The sequence below is a fragment of the Coffea arabica genome, chromosome 3e (genome assembly GCF_036785885.1).
Source record: "Coffea arabica cultivar ET-39 chromosome 3e, Coffea Arabica ET-39 HiFi, whole genome shotgun sequence".
NCBI classification, from domain to species: Eukaryota; Viridiplantae; Streptophyta; class Magnoliopsida; order Gentianales; family Rubiaceae; genus Coffea; species Coffea arabica.
The window spans coordinates 48,441,879-48,456,951 of NC_092315.1; the positions used below are offsets into that span (position 1 = coordinate 48,441,879).

A 15,073-nucleotide genomic window follows, 5' to 3' on the forward strand; every position below is an offset into this window, starting at 1 on the left:
CAACTAACCATTTTTAACCATAATTTAACATCACCAATGGCTCGAAAACATCCTAGTTCCTTTTTCCAATTTCATCTAAATATAGCAATTGTGAATTTTAAAGTACTTGAAAACCAATAAATTGCTACATTTAAACATTTAAACATGCTTAAACAATCATAATAATCATGAATAAAATCAAAAATAGCCATGAACCTCATCAAATTTTCGAAATTAAAAGATGTCAGATAGCTCAGGATAAAAAATATGAACTTCTAAAATCAAAAGATTTGATGAAGAAACTTACCTCAATCACGTAGAAGGATGTTTGGTGATGCTAAAAATGCAAAAAACCCTATGAAACAACCTCCAATTGACCTCCAATTGAAGAAATTAGAGTTTAAGAACCCTAACATTCAATCCCTCAAAAACCTGATTTTAGGTGTTTTTCTTGGATTTTAATCGGTTAAAAAGGGTATATGAAGCTCCAAAGGTATTGGGGTGATGATTTCTAGCAAGATTATGGAGTATAAATGAAGATTTGTGAGTTGGGTAGAAGAGAAGAAGGAAAAACGCGGCTGGAAAAATTGAGAAGAGAGGAAAAAAAATGAAGCTGAAATCGCGTTTCTGAAGGCTATATTCAGACACAGAAAACGCGACTAAAAACGCGCCTTCAACTCGCGTTTTTGAAGTCGCGTTTCCTGCACAAATCTTGCAGGACTGAAAACGCGACTGTGTTGGAAAACGCGACTTAGAGTCGCGTTTCAGAAGTCGCGTTTTTGAGTCTTCATCCAGGCTTGAAAACGCGACTTCCATTAAAACGCGACTTTAGGTCGCGTTTTGAAGGCGCGTTTTCTTTTCTGCAGGCGCAGAATTGAAAACGCGATTCTGAGAAACGCGACTTTTAGTCGCGTTTTCTTGGAAAACGCGTTTTCTGCTTCGATTTTTAGCAGAATTTCAACTTTTGAAAAAATTACAAAAGGTACCCCAATGACTCAAAATGCATCATAGATCATTTGTTTGCCAATTTTAATGACTGGAACAAATGTAAAACATTAAAAACATGCATTTTACCCCTTTATAATGAATCAAAAACACCTTTAACGCAAATCGAGGGGTTGAGTTGTTTGATCAAAGTTCGCCTTTTTTGTACTCAATTGGTCATCCTTGCCTTCAATTGCCAACCTTACATTACAAAAACAACACTTTAGCTAAAACATTGATTCAAGCCACAAAATCACACCAAGTTAACAAATATAACCTAAATATTGGGTTGCCTCCCAATTAGCGCTTTTGTTTATAGTCGTTGGCTCGACTCACATATTCAGTTTCTTAAATTGAAGAAGAGTCGCCCAAAAGACATATGAGTCCTTTGGGTACGATTTCACCTGCCAAGTAGGGTTTCAATCGTTGTCCATTGACCTTAAACCTTTCATTTCTTGAATTTGCTACTTCAACCGCTCCATAGGGAAATACTTGAGTAACTTCAAATGGTCCAGACCACCTTGACTTCAATTTTCCTGGAAATAACCTCAGGCGTGAATTGAATAAAAGAACTTTTTGCCCTACCTGAAATTGTTTAGGAATAATGTGCTTGTCATGCCAATATTTGATCTTTTCTTTGTAAATTTTGGCATTTTCATATGCATGTAACCGGTGTTCCTCCAATTCACTCAGTTCAAGTAATCTCCTTCCACCTGCAAGATTAAAATCTATATTAATTGCTTTAATAGCCCAATAAGCTTTATGTTCAATCTCTACAGGTAAGTGACAAGCTTTTCCATAGACTAAATGATACGGCGACATCCCTAAGGGAGTCTTAAATGCCGTTCGGTAAGCCCATAGTGTGTCATCTAGCTTTGTAGCCCAATCCTTGCGTGATTTATTCACAGTTTTCTCCAAAATGAGCTTTATCTCACGATTAGCTAGCTCCGCTTGTCCATTGGCTTGAGGATGGTACGGGAGTGATGTCTTGTGCCTACAGCCATATTTAAACAATAAGGAATCCAGTTGTTTGTTACAAAAATGTTTTCCTTCATCACTTATTATGGCCTTAGGTATACCAAATCTACAAAAAAATGTTCTTTTTAAGGAATCGGAGTACAACCTTAGAGTCATTAGTAGGTGAAACGATTGCTTCTACCCATTTAGAAACATAATCCACTGCTACTAAGATGTACTTATTATTAAAAGAGTTTGGAAATGGTCCCATAAAGTCTATACCCCATATATCAAATAATTCAACTTCTAAGAAGGTAGTTAGGGGTATTTCATTCTTTCGAGATATATTTCCAGTTCTTTGGCATGCATCACAACTTTTAACATATTCCCGAACATCTCGATACATAGTTGGCCAATAAAACCCTGATTGCCATACATTTGCCACAGTTTTTGAGGTGCTAAAATGTCCACCTGTTTCAAGGTTATGACAATGATATAAAATATTATGTACCTCGTTTTCGGGAATACATCTACGTACCATACCATCGGCACAATGTTTATACAGCAATGGTTCCTCCCAAAAGTAACTTTTGACATCATGTAAGAATTTCTTCTTTTGATGGTAATTAAATCCCCTTGGAATCTCTCCACTTACCAAAAAATTAGCAATATCAGCATACCATGGAGAATTGATAATTGCTAGGACAAATTCATCCGGAAAATTCTCTTGAATAGGAACTTGATCCTTGACTGGAATATATTCTAGGCGTGATAGATGATCCGCTACTAGATTCTCTGTTCCCTTTTTGTCTTTTATCTCCACATCAAATTCCTGCAATAAAAGAATCCACCGAATTAGTCTTGGTTTTGCATCTTTTTTATGTAACAAATATTTAAGAGCCGCATGGTCCGTATATATAATAACTTTAGATCCTACTAGATAAGATCTAAATTTATCCAAAGCAAATATCACTGTCAATAGCTCTTTTTCTGTAGTTGCATAATTGAGTTGTGCCTCATTTAGCAACTTGCTGGCATAGTAAATGACGTGCAACCGTCCTTCTTTCTTTTGTCCCAAAACTGCTCCAACCGCATAATCACTTGCATCACACATCAATTCAAATGGTAGTGACCAATCAGGCGAAGTTATAATTGGAGCCGAAATCAATTCCTTCTTCAACCTTTCAAATGCAACCAAACAATTGTCATCAAATTGAAAAGGAGTATCTTTACATAATAAATCACATAATGGCTTTACTATTTTAGAAAAATCTTTAATAAAACGTCTATAAAAGCCAGCATGTCCTAAAAAACTCCTTATCCCCTTGACATTGCTTGGGGATGGCAATTTTTCGATAACTTCTATTTTGGCTTGATCCACCTCAATTCCTTTGGAGGAAATCTTGTGTCCTAAAACAATTCCTTCTTTTACCATAAAATGACATTTCTCCCAATTCAGTACAAGATTTGTTTCCTCGCATCTCTGCAAAATCAATTCCAAATTATGAAGACACTGATCAAAAGATGAACCATACACAGAAAAATCATCCATAAATATCTCCATAATTTTCTCAATATAATCAGAAAAAATAGCCATCATGCATCGTTGAAACGTTGCGGGAGCATTGCATAACCCAAATGGCATTCTTCTAAAGGCAAAAGTGCCATAAGGACATGTAAATGTGGTCTTCTCTTGATCCTCTGGAGCTATAGCTATTTGATTATATCCTGAAAAACCATCAAGAAAACAGTAAAATTCATATCCGACTATTCGCTCCAATAATTGATCAAGAAATAGTAGGGGAAAATGATCTTTTCTTGTTACCGTATTTAACTTACGATAATCGATACACACTCTCCACCCTACCACAAGTCTAGATGGAATCAATTCATCATTTTTACCTATGATTGTAGTTATTCCACCTTTCTTTGGTACCACATGAATTGGACTAATCCGAACACTATCGGAGATAGGAAAGACTATACCTGCATCAAGCCACTTAAGAATTTCATTTCTTACCACCTCTTTCATGTTTGGATTGAGTCTTCTTTGTGTTTCCACCACTGGTTTGCAACCGTTCTCCAATAAAATTCGATGCATGCATATAGAAGGACTTATACCTTTAATGTCTGAAATTGTCCATCCAATTGCCTTCTTACGCCTTCTTAGAACTCTTAACAACTTTGCACACTGTTCATCATCAAGGTCAGCACTAACAATTACAGGTAAAGTTTTATTTTCTCCAAGAAATTCATACCTTAGATGAGTCGGAAGTGGCTTGAGCTCTAACTTTGGAGGTTCAATTTCTGAAGGTTGTGAAAACCCTTTTCCTTGGCCAAGACTTTCATACAAATTACCCCTTTTATAAGGTGCTTGAAAATCCAAGTACTTGGTAAATTCTTCAATTTCTTCACAAACATCTTCTTGCTTACCTAAACTCATTAAACAATACTCAAGAGGATCTAAGTCAAAGTTGACTTGACTCATCTCTTGGGTTAGTTTATCAATTGTGCCAATAGAATAAGCATGATCGGTAAAAGAAGGGTATTTTTTCATTTCATTCAAATTAAATTCTACCTCTTCTTCACCTACTTGAAACTTAAGCTTGCCATTTTTTACATCAATAATAGTACCTGCAGTAGCTAGAAATGGTCTACCTAGAATAATTGGCATAGATATATCTTCTTCCATATCTAATACCACAAAATCCACTGGAATGATAAATTTTTGAACTTTTATCAATACATTCTCCAACACTCCCAATGGATATCTAATAGACCGATCCGCTAGTTGCAAAGTGATATTAGTGCGTTTAAACTCATGCAAACCCAATTGTCTAGCCACCGTTAAAGGTATTAATGATACACTAGCACCAAGATCACACAATGCCTTAGAAAAATCAACGTTACCTATGGTGCAAGGTATAGAAAAACTCCCCGGATCCTTCAATTTCGGTGGTAGCTTATTTTTAATAATTGCACTACATTCCTCCGTTAATGCTATTGTTTCGCAGTCTTCCAACTTTCTTTTTCTAGTCATGATTTCCTTGAGAAATTTCGCATAAGACGGAATCTGCAAAATAGCATCGGCAAAAGGAATGTTAATGTGCAATTGTTTGAAAAGTTTAACAAATTTTTCAAAATCTTTATCAAACTTATTTTGCTTTAATCTTTGTGGAAATGGAACCGCAGGAGGTATTGGAATGGTAGTGGAAGATGATGGTTGCTTTTCTCTTGGATTCTCCCGACTATTTTCCTCCACAATCGCCTCTTGGTTCCTCTGCTTTTCTTCTTGTTTTTCGTTCTCATCTTTCTCAACTTCCACCACTGGAGGGTCTTCTAATTGTCTACCACTACGAAGAATAATGGCTTGCACCTGCTCCTTAGGATTGACCTCTGTTTTGCTAGGTAATTCTCCTTGATTTCGATTATTCAAAGAACTAGCAATTTGACCAATTTGGACCTCTACATTCCTGTACATTGTAGTGAGTTGATCCAGTCTCCCTTCTACTCGTTCAAATCTGTCCGAAGTCACCTTAGCAAGTTTTTCCACCGCGATCTCCCAACTTGGTTTAGTTTCAGCCTGTGGTTGCCTTGGTTGAAATCCCGGCGGATTGGTTGGCCTTTGTTGATTGCCTTGATCTTTCCATCCAAAGTTTGGATGATTTCTCCACCCCGGATTGTAAGTATTCGAGTAGGGATTATTTGGAGCATTTCGGTTGTAATTATTGACAAATTGTACCTGCTCAGAATCAACACACTCTTTAATATCATGTTCACCTCCACAGAAAGAGCAACAAGCTACGTGTGCATTAGATGAACTTGGACCAACTCCACCTTGTCTACTCAATAACTTCATCACGTTATTCATTTGGGCACTCAACATATTGAGAGTGTCCATTTCGATCATACCTGCGTGACGTCTCGTATTACCTCTTTCATTGGCCCATTGGTAGTTATTTACGGCCATTTCTTCTATCAAATTCTGAGCTTCTTGGGGTGATTTACCCATTAAAGCTCCACCTGCGGCTGCATCAATAATAGTTTTAGTGGAGAAAGATAAACCATTATAAAAGGTTTGTATAATCAGCCATTCGGGTAGTCCATGGTGTGGACATTTCCGGAGCAAATCTCTAAACCTTTCACATGCCTCATATAATGATTCTCCCTCCAATTGACTAAAACTAGTGATATCCATTCTAAGCTTAGCAGTCTTTCCTGGTGGAAAATACTTATTTAAGAATGCTCTTGATAAATCATCCCATCCGGTGAAAGTATTAGGAGCATGAGAGCGTAGCCAAAGTTTGGCCTTATCTCTCAATGAAAATGGGAACAATCTTAGCCTTATAGCATCATCACTAACTCCATTCATTTTAATTGTATCACAAATTTCCAAGAATGTAGCTAAGTGTGTATTAGGATCTTCTACTGCATTACCTCCAAATTGAGATTGTTGAACCATTTGGATAAGTGATGGTTTAATCTCAAAGTTTTTAGCATTTACCGTAGGCCTTACTATGCTTGTTTGAGATCCTTGTGTTTCCGGTAGAGCAAAATCTCGTAGAACTCGCCTATTTGCTTCATTTTCAGCCATTTCTTCTTCAAATGGTAGTTCTATCAAAATTTCATCTATTGGTTGCCAAATCTCTTGTTCCTCTTGCTGTTGTGTGTGCCTCCTTTGTCTACGTAGTGTCCTCTCAATTTCTGGATCGAAAGGTATAACTTCCTGAGACGCCCGGTGCATACACTATAAACAGAAATAAGAGATATTATGCAATTTCAATTGTCAAAAACTGATTACAATATAAGATTAAATATAATCAGCTCAACTAATAAAAATAAATCTGTCTAAATTAATAGAGTTGATTAGGCTCTAATATTGCCGCTCCCCGGCAACGGCGCCAAAAACTTGACGGATTTTTGCTTTAAGTGCAAGTTTAATTCCGAATTTACACCCGTTGGACTGCAAGTATACAGGTCGCAATTGTAGTACGAGATGTGTATCGGGTCGATCCCACGAGGAGCAATTTAAAACAATTATTAGATACTAATTTACTCTATTATTTAGACTCACAATAAAATTAAGCAGAAAATTTAGAATTAAATTCAACTACAAGAGTTCTTAACTAGAAAATTGCAATATCTCAAGGGGAGTAGAATTCACTAAATATTAAGATCTAGGGATGTAGATTCCACTTATGACACAAAAGATCTAAAATGAATTAATTCAACACTTGTTACTGCTCTTGTTTAACCAAGGATTCATTTCCAGAAATACCAAAATCACATTCTCATGATAATAATGGGTTAAAACAGATTAGTTTGTCCTAATTTCTTGGTAAATACTAAATCTGTTCTTATTCACACATGAAATACAGATTTCATCCACTTGAATGTATTTCTATTCTCATGAATATACAACTCAAGTTCTACTTGTGTCATTCCATTATTTTTACCATTTCTTAATGAATAAAAATAACTATAAACCTGTTATTGGTGATCAAACAACAAGAAGTAATCAAGCATACATAAGTAGACAAGTTAATACAACATATAACAAGAATGAATAACAATCAATTCATATCATTTGGCCATAAGCTTCATCTACTCCCTAGATAAAGAAAATTAGCTACTCATGAATGATAAAACACTCATAACTTCATTAATGTAAATCATCATGAATTACAAATACAAGAGGAGTAAAGAAAGCCTTAGCCAAGATATGGTGAAGCCTTCAAAAATCTTCTTTGTTCTTCAACTTAGATGATTACACAATGAGATCCCAATTTTTCTTGCAATTCATAGGTAGAGAGAATATGTTTTTCTGTAAGAAGCTAAGCTACGAATAGATGTCCAGACCTCCCTCAATGTCTCTGCATAAAAACTACTCAAAGGCTCCATTTTTCCAAGTCAAATTCTATTCTTTGATTCCCAAATCTCCACTTTGTTAGCATAGTCAAAAACCAATATTTTTGACTTGAAAATAAGCCACTTTTCTTGCCCTTTTGTCTTCTGAAGCATGTGCACCGAATTCCCTTGCATCTTATAGCTGGAAAGTGGTGTGAACACAAGAGAATTGGCTGAGTCAAATTGCAGAATTTCGGCTATAAAACGCGCCTACACAAAACGCGGCATAAACTCGCGTTTTATCTACTCGCGTTTTCACTCTGGCCTTATTTCAACTGCGATTTTCTTATTGATAAATGCCAAACTAGCTTTTGTGCAAAACACAAAAGTTGTAGCCCTTTGAGTTAGCTTTCCAATGCTTCAAGAATCATCCAAATCGGAGCTTTGTAGCCTGAGATATGATCGAAATACTGTCACCTGTTCAAACCTCTGTTTTAACTTCCGACCACAGAATGCAGCTTCTGTATTCCAACGTTTTGCCCATGAAGATGGCAGAAATGGATTTCGATGTCTTCATACGAATTGTAGGTCTCTTTCTTAGATTTAAAATGGTATAAAGATCACCTCAATCCGATAAGTGTAGCTCCAGATATAGTCAAAATACTGAAGAGTGTCAAAACTGACTTGTATTGCATTTCCTCACTTGAACGTTTTTCACTTCATTCTTCTTGTTGCCACTTGAATTCATCACCAAATCTCTATTTTTTACCTCATTTGACATCCTTTGGTGATTGAATCATCATTCCTGCATAAAAATGAAGTTTTTACCATTAAAATCAATAGAAATACAATATTATCCACTTTTACCAAAAATATATAATTTTACCAAAAACCTCTTTATTTTATTTATAAAACTAAATAATCAACTCAAAATTAACTAATAAAATGCACTTAAAAATACGTAAAATAAACTCTTATCAAATGCTATATAGGTCAAGACATTTGTGGGGTACGTGTGTATCACTTGGCTTTTGCAGATGACGTTATAGTGTTTGCCAATGGGTCAGCTTCTTCGCTCAGAAAAATTATGCGAGTGCTGGAATTGTATCAATGTGCATCTGGCCAATTGGTGAATACTAGTAAGAGTGGTTTTTTGATTCATCCCAGCGTGTCACTGGCTCGAAAAAGCGTCATTGAACGGATTACTAAGTTTTCTAAAAGAGAATTTCCGGTCCGTTATTTGGGTTCTCCGTTATTTACTGGTCGGTGCAAGGGAGCGTATTTTACGGATTTATGCCAGCACATTGTTGATAAGGTGCTCTCGTGGAAGAACCGCCTTTTATCATCTGGTGGTAAGATCATTTTGATCAAGCACGTGCTGTCGAGCATTCCCCTTCACCTGTTGGAGTCAGCGATACTTCCAAAAAGCTCCTTCCACATGATTGAATGAGTCTGTGCTAATTTCTTGTGGGGAATGAGTAAAGACTCAAATAAGTTTCACTGGATTAGGTGGAGAGATTTATGCTATCCTCCAGAGGAGGGTGGTGTTGGATTTCGGTCGATTTATGGCACTTATCGGGCCTTTTCATGCAAACTGTGGTAGAACTTTAGGAATGGTATCTCGTTATGGGCTCTATTCTTGCGGGTCAAATACTGTCACGTTTCTCATCCTTGTCAAGTGTCCATGGTCTCTACTAGTTCTGCAACATGGTGTCGCATGTTGGATATTAGGGGATTTGCGGAGCTATTCATAACGTGGAGACCTTATAATGGCAATTGTCATTTCTGGTATGATAACTGAACGGGCTCAGGTGCTTTTTACCTTAGAGTGGAGGTGCAAGAACATTTGTCCTTTCAAAATTTTGTAGCTGATGGTGCTTGGAATAGGCGGTTGTTGGCTCAAGTCGTACCATCTGATATAGTCCAGGCTGTGATGAAGGTGCCAGTCCCTTATTCTTCGTCGGTGGATAGAAGGGTTTGGACGGCTTCATCGTCTGAACATTTCTCAGTATCCTTGGCCTTCCATGAGTTGAGGGAGGCCAAGCCATCCTCTTTCATGTATAGGCAGGTTTGGCATCCGCACCTCCCTCAAAAACTTTCCTTCTTTATGATGCGGTTGTTGCGAGGACGGTTACTGTTGGATGATATTTTAACTAAGCTTTTTCTTCACTTACCATCCAAATGTTTTTGCTGTGTGGAGTCTAGTGTTGAAACCCGACAGCATGTGTTCATGGATGGTGAGGTAGCAAGGGCGGTTTGGAAGTTTTTCGGATCTCTCTGTGGTATTACATTTGGTCATGACCACTTAAGAGTGTATTTGGCGAATTGGTGGTACAAACCCACTAAGTCTGAGAGGTTAAAGTTTGTCTTTCAACTCTTGCCCACTTTTGTGTGTTGGAATTTGTGGAAGGCAAGGAATTCAGCAGTGTTTGAAGGAATTACCAAGGATACCCGATCTATCTGTGGAGCAGCTTTTCAAAACTTGAAGGATGCCTAATGGTTGCAATTTGGTGAATTTCAGCAGGTCACGACTTGGCCTCAGTTCTTGGGATTGGTGGAGTGGCGAGCAGAAGTGTTTAGGATTTGTTTGGTTCATTGGCAATCTCCAGTCTTAGGAACGTTTAAGCTGAATATAGATGGGTGTTCTAAAGGAAATCCGGGTCTGAGTGGTGGAGGGGGGATCCTTAGGGATGTTTCGGGGTCCTTTATCTTTGCCTTCGCAGGTTGCTTTGGCTATGGAACTAGATTGCAAGCTGAAGCTAAAGCGTTATTGCTTGGGTTGCAACTGTGTGTCTAGAGGAAGATGGTAAGGCAGCTGGTTGTGGAATCGGATTCGAGGTTGTTAATACAGATTCTGACGAATAATTCCCAATGCCCGTGGTCAATTAGTAGTGAGGTCGAGCAGTGCTCCACACTTTCTAAGGGGAGTATACAATTCAAGCATTGTTACCGACAAGCCAATAAGGTGGCAAATATTCTGGCCAATGTCGGGTGTACCCTATCTGAATCGATCTGTTTCTATGAACATCTAAGTAGCCTGCCAGGGGTAGCTAAAGGTGAATATCGTTTGGATAAATTGGCTTACCCATCTATTCTAAGACGTCACGTTAAGTAAGTTTCTTATATTGAGCTTGTATGGATGAGGTCAGGTTTATGCCCCCCTCAGGAACTGCTTTAAAGTAATAAAATTGGGGCTGGCATCCCAACCCTAGCTCTCGGGGTTGCCAAAAAAAAATTTTGGATGAAAAATTAAGGTGCAAAATGGAGATATTGGAACCCATTGATAAGTGACTAATTTACGTAATAATTGTATGACATTTTATATTATTTTTAGTCACTTTGATTATATTATTGGAAGAAAATGAATCATTTTGGCTATAATTGGTGAAAAATGCTTTTAAGTGATTAAATGAGGTTTTTATCACTTTCTACTTGGATTTCGTGCATTTTGACAGTTTTGACACATTTTCGTATTTTGGCTATAACTTGAGCTACAATGATCGGATTGAAATGATTCTCAAACCAATTTGAAGATAAGAGATAGATCTACAACTTTGGTGAAAACATCTGAATCCAATTTGAAGGTTTTCCAGGTCAAAAAGCCAAATTACAGTAGCTAATTTCTATTGGTCGAAGCTGAAACAGGGCAATGAGTAGTCAAGGGTATTTTGGTCATTTCTCAACCTACACAGATCCAAATGAGGTGATTCTTGATGCATTGGAAAGATAACTCAAAGGGCTACAATTTTTATGTTTTGGTCAAGAGCTAAATCAGCTTTTATCATCAAGAAACGTTTAGTTGAATTTGACACAAAATCAGAGCAGAGCTGGAAATTGAACAAAAGTGCACCAAAATGTCACAGTAGCAATCCGGCTGGATTTTTGGCCGGATTTCTGGCCTGATTGTGGTTAGAGAAAGTTGCTCTTTATGCGAAAAACTTATTTTCACCTCCAACAAGTCACATGCAATGCCAGACATGTGAGAACAATTTTACAGCTGTAAAAGGGTGGTGTAGGCCTCATTTTCTTGACTTCTTTCATCTTTATATAACCAAAACTTGCAAGATTGAAGAGAATAGAGAGAGATACGGGAGAAAACTTAGAGTACAGAAATGTAGCTCTTGCATTTTCTGAGTGTTAGGTTAGTTTAGTATAGAGTAAGTGTAGTTCATCCATTCTTGTATATTGGCTAGATTATGATGAAGATGTAGATGAAGAAGGAGGAGTTGAAGCTCAAGTGACATGGGTTATTTCTTCTCCAACTCTTTATCTTTTGTATCAGATTCTTAAGTATAGTTAATATGCAAGTTTTGGATTTTGTGTTCAATATGTGTCTTTAAAGTTTATGCCTTGGGTTTGGTTGAACTTTCTATGATTGTTATTGTTTATTATTTGGTTATTTGATTGCTATTATTTGAGCAAGTTATTTAGCACTTTGGCCCTTTAAATCATGATTAATCTGGTACCATTAATTGTGATTATTTAAGGTATTATTTCTGTAATGAAAATTGAGATTTAACATTAGTTCAAGAAGTGCTAAACATAGAGAGTACACTCACGAGAGTAGAAGTGCACCTATGTGGTTTTAGTGATTAATTTCATGTAAGTTCATTGAAAAAATGAACTTGTAACTAATTTCATAACTATGAGAATAGGTATGGATTAGTTATGAGTATAGTTGATTCACTACGAAAGTAGGTTTCACATGTTTAAGGAAATTACACAATAACTAGCTTAGATAGTAGTACTCAATGATCCAAAAATGGCAATTGCATGAGTAGTTAGGGATACCATAACCTAAGGAGCTTTCATTTGTTATTTTGCATAAGTTCAGTAGGTTTCATTTCTTATAATACATTGATAGTCTAAATAATAGAGAACCTTTAGTAGTGTCGGTGATTGCAATCTTCCTTGTGGGATCGACCCTTAATACCTTATACTCGCTCACGATTCGTATACTTGCGATAAATTGCGTGTGGGTATTTAGGAGTTTATAAATGCAAAACTTGATTAGGATGAGTTTAATGTTATATGTATACCCTGCGCACGTCAAGTTTTTGGCGCCGTTGCCGGGGAAGATTTGGCAATATCGGTGTGAAGAACAACTTTATTAGTTTAGACATTTTATTAGTTATAGTGTGAATTTTATTTTCTATAATTTTGGTGTTTTATATGTGTATGTGTTTTATCACCTATTCTTCTTACTAATCTTGCTCTTAAGTTGTTTAAAAGCAATTTTAGGTGATGAGGAGGATAGATCAATTTGGAGGACAATGCTTGAGAAGTGGAAGATTGGTAATGGATGGTTACCAAGTGCAAAGCTTCTTCAACAGAGGTAACCAAGAATTTACTGAATGTATGTCTTTTGAAAATGGTTTAAGGTGCTTAAAGGCTAAATTTGATGTTATGATGCTACAAGTTCAAATGGACACAATTATGCATGAAATTGAGTAAGGGAGGAATGTTAATGCTTTTAATTCTTATCATGATTGTGACTTGTGTGGAGGTTATCATGCTACTAACACATGTATGCAAGCACAAAATGTGGATTATTATAATGAATTAGAGCATTACAATCCTTGTTTTGATCGATATAGTGCTAATTGGAGCAATTCTCCTACTTATGGTTGGGATAATCAATGTACTTATAGTGATTATCCATATTTTTATGATTACCAACGTGAAAGTGTCCAATATGAATCAAAACCATCTTGGGAGTTGGCAATAGAGAAGTTAGCTAATGCACTTCTACCTTGGAAGTTAGAAAGTGAACCATTAGCTAATGCTTCTAATGCATCTTGGGAGCTAGCTGTAGAAAATTTTTCTAATCAATTTGATTCAGCAATAGAAAAGCTAGCAAATGCAACTTCCAACCATTTTGATAGGATTGAGGAAAGAATAGATGAATTAGCTTCTTACTTTGGTAGAATACATGAGCAATTGAATGTATTGTGTGAAGTTATTTTCTCTAATAATTTGCAAAAAGATCCTAGCATGAATGGTGGGAATATTGTATGTGAAAATGGGTTGCATGTTGATCAAAATGATGATTCTAACTTGTGTTTCAATGAGGAAATGTCCATTTCACATAATAATATCTTTGGAGCTAACTTTGAATCTCAAGAGATGAGTTTTAATGACTCATTTTTCACCGCTCTTGAGGAGTGTATAAAAAGTACAGGTTTTAAAGGTATTCCTACCCAAGATACTCTCATGGCATTTCCTTTGATAAATTCTCAAGTGGTGCATATTCAATTTAATATCTATGAATCACTTGAGATAGGTAAGTCACTTTCATTTCTCACATTATTAGATCATGTGACTTTTGCTATAAAGTCACCATTTAATGATCCACCAAGGCAAAAAAAGGTGGATTATTCGTTAACTAAACCTCCTTGATAATGAGGTGATATAGTCAAGCTAATGACTATAAAGAAGTGCTAGTTGGGAGGCAACCCAACGATTTCTTATTTTTAGTAAGTTTTAGTTGTTTAATCAGTGTTTTTGTGTGTTTTGTAGGTGGCAATGGCAAGGTTTCATGCAAATGATTTCAATGACAAAAGTGTCTATATTGAGGCAAAAAGGAAGTTTTCATGTTCAATTGCTGCATTTCATGCATTTAAAGTATTTCATGTTAAAGTTATATTCATGCATGATCATGTTAAATTGGATTTTATTCAAAGAATATGAAAGCAAGTGGATACTAGTAGAATACGGAAGGTTGGCCAAGCAAATTTGGAGGAAAATCTACAGAAAACAGCTTTTTCTGCAGCAAATTCGGCCATAAATCCGGCAAAATATTGGCTGGATTGAAGGCCGAATAGTCAGGGGAGAACGAAAAAAATTTTCTGGCTCACTGGCCAGAATCCGGCCGGAAATACGACCAAAAACTTGCTGGATAGGAAAAAAAATACTGTAGCAATCCGGCCAAGAATCCGGCCGGATATGTAACAGCCAAAAAAAAAAATTCTGCCCAGAATCCCTCCGCAAATCCCTCCAATTTCTGGCCGGATTATGAACAGTAACCAGCGTAAGATGAATCCGTTTCACGGATTCCTCACAATTTTTCTCCCTTCTTCTTCAACCCAACTCACACACTAACACCTCAAACATACACCACTCACTATAACAACATTTTTCACCATTTAATCTTCAAATAACCTTCACCAAATCACTTTCTCCCATCCTCTAGAGTGAATTTCATAGTTCATATTCTTTCAAAAACAACTTTAAAGTGGTTTCAAGCTTACCGTTAGTGAGGGTTCTACCTTCTTGAAATCACTCAATTGAGGTCAAATTGGAGTAA

General features: G+C 36.6%; 1 non-coding gene across 1 annotated transcript; it reads left to right on the plus strand.

Moving 5' to 3' along the window:
- The first annotated feature begins 6,020 nt into the window (after positions 1 to 6,020).
- Positions 6,021 to 6,127, plus strand: LOC113738312 (small nucleolar RNA R71). The gene has a single exon (XR_003460098.2). It is a non-coding gene; the product is annotated as a small nucleolar RNA R71 (small nucleolar RNA).
- Positions 6,128 to 15,073: the final 8,946 nt, after the last annotated feature.